General features: G+C 39.0%; 1 pseudogene; it reads left to right on the top strand.

Annotated features, from left to right (window-relative positions):
* Positions 1-323: 323 nt before the first annotated feature.
* Positions 324-814, top strand: LOC110306311 (annotated as a pseudogene).
* Positions 815-2,336: the final 1,522 nt, after the last annotated feature.

Genomic DNA, 2,336 nt, shown 5'->3' with positions numbered 1-2,336 from the left:
CTTCCAGCCTCTTGCCAAGCTCTTCTAGGCTGAGCTTGTGGCTTCGAAGTTTTGTTTTGTTTTGTTTTGTTTTGTTTTGTTTTGTTTTGTTTTTTGTTTTTTGTTTTTTGTTTTTTGTTTTTTGTTTTTTGTTTTTTGTTTTTTGTTTTTTGTTTTGTGTTTTGTTTTTTGTTTTTTGTGTTTTTTTTGTTTTTTGTTTTGTTTTTTGTTTTTTGTTTGTTTTTGTTTTTGTTTTTTGTTTTGTTTTTCTTTTTGTTTTTGCTTTTCATCTTTTCACAACCCACAAAAAAACCACTAGCTGCTGAGGCTCCAATGAGATCAGGATGTGAACTGCACCAATGTTGTTCTGGGTTTTTAGGAATGTTTGATTTTGGGACTCTGTGCAGGGAGGGACCATAGGCCTGATATACAATGATATTGTGACCACAGGTATGGAAGACAAAAGAGCAACCACAGGTGCTATTGGATGGCTGAATGAATCTACTGGCAAGGCACCTCTGGTACCAACATAGAACGAGGGTGGGACAAGCCTCCCGTTGAGGAACTGCCAACATCAGGAACCTCAGACCATGATCACAAAGAACATGAGAGTACAACCTCTGTCAAAGTGGTGACTAGCCACTCTGTGGACAAGAAAACAAGTCACCCCAATAGAGATAACACAGGTGATGAAACGCAGACCACAGATAAGAAAGATGGCTTGCCAGTATTCACCCTGGTTGGAATCACAGTTGGCGTCCTGTTAGCCATCGGCTTCGTTGGAGGGATCATTATTGTGGTTATGAGGAAGATTTCTGGAAGGTTCTCACCCTAAAGAGCTAAACAGAACAGGTTGTTCTCCCAGAACATCTGAAAATAAGATAGTTTCCAACTTGGCCTGTTCCCCATCCTCTTCCTGTGGAGGAAGATGACCCATGGAATGCCCACCCACCCCACTCACAGCTATGGTGATCTCTCCACTTGCCAGCAGTACCAAAGGGAAGATACAAGACAAGCCATGGCCCCTCGAACCTTCTGCCTTTGGAAAACAAAATTTTTAACATAATTATTATCATCGATGATTCAAAAGACAACATGCTTAGAAAATGGAGCAAAGCCGAGACAGTATCATCAGCTTTAGCAACTGTAACCATGGGTTTGCCCTGGCCAGTCCCTATTACTGTTAAGAGGCAAAGGAGTCTGGAAATGTTACATCATAGAGGCAGGCGTCCTTTTGCAGTTGCCAATTAGCAACTGCAGTCAATACATACATATTCCAGCCTAGTCCAAAGCATCAACTGTATCTTCAGATCCTGGAAGATACTTTGATTTTTACAAGTCTCCAAACCATCTCAGCCTCTGATGAGATGAGGATCCAAGTCCTCATCTCCCTAGGACTCAAGCCCTCAGATCAGCCCCACCTTTCTGGAAATGGAGATTTCATCCCAGATGCTTGAGAACATTGTTGGATGTCACAAGATACCAGAGACTCAGCCGCTGTAGGACCAAGAACCTTTCAATAGAAGTGACTCCTGAGTTTGCTTTAGTATAGGAAGTAAGACCGACCAGTCTCTAACATCCACCTTCTGCTTCTGAGCAAAGACAGGGAAAGCAAAAATAATCTTGTATAAATTTTAACTACTTTTATGTGGTGGATGTGAAGGTTTAATGTTAATAGAAGATATTTTTGGTCTTTGTGACATACCACATTCTTTCCATTGTTACTCAGTGTTGCTGGGACACAGCTGTAGTATCTTTGTCACCTGTGTTGGGACTCAATACAGTGTAGACATCTTTTCAAATAAAACATGATTGTATACTAAAAAGAATAAGTGTATTTTGAACTAAAAAATATGGTTTATTTAGATTTTCTACTTATGCACTAATACTTGAGCCACCATGTGTTCTGAAATGAACATCATAATAAATTCAAAGATCAATTTTTATTTTATAAAAGAACAATAATTTTAGCATAGAGTAATATTGTACATGTCTTAGACATAAAAGTGGTTTATTCTTGTAACACTACCATGTCTGTGGAAAAGAGACACCCATAGTCCTGAACCTAGTTGACCATCAGCATAGCTGAATCAATTAAATTCTAGCTTCAGTGCATGATCCTGTCTATAATGAAAATTTTGGTTTCTTTTAAAACCCAGTTTTGTTCTATGAATATGTTTTTGCTTAAATACCAGCTATGGGATATGTGTCTGTTTCAGACTATCCACAGCTACTATGATTGTCTTATGCTCTAAGAGAAAAAGAGGGACCTGGATGGTGTCGGGTGCATAAAATTTGTATGGAATTCCTGAAACTTTTGAGACGATAATAATGTGAGAGCCCTGAGATCTGTGGTA

The sequence above is a fragment of the Mus caroli genome, chromosome 11, assembly GCF_900094665.2.
Source record: "Mus caroli chromosome 11, CAROLI_EIJ_v1.1, whole genome shotgun sequence".
NCBI classification, from domain to species: domain Eukaryota; kingdom Metazoa; phylum Chordata; class Mammalia; order Rodentia; family Muridae; genus Mus; species Mus caroli.
The sequence above is the reverse complement of the archived record's forward strand: the minus strand, read 5'-3'. Positions and strand labels throughout refer to the sequence as shown.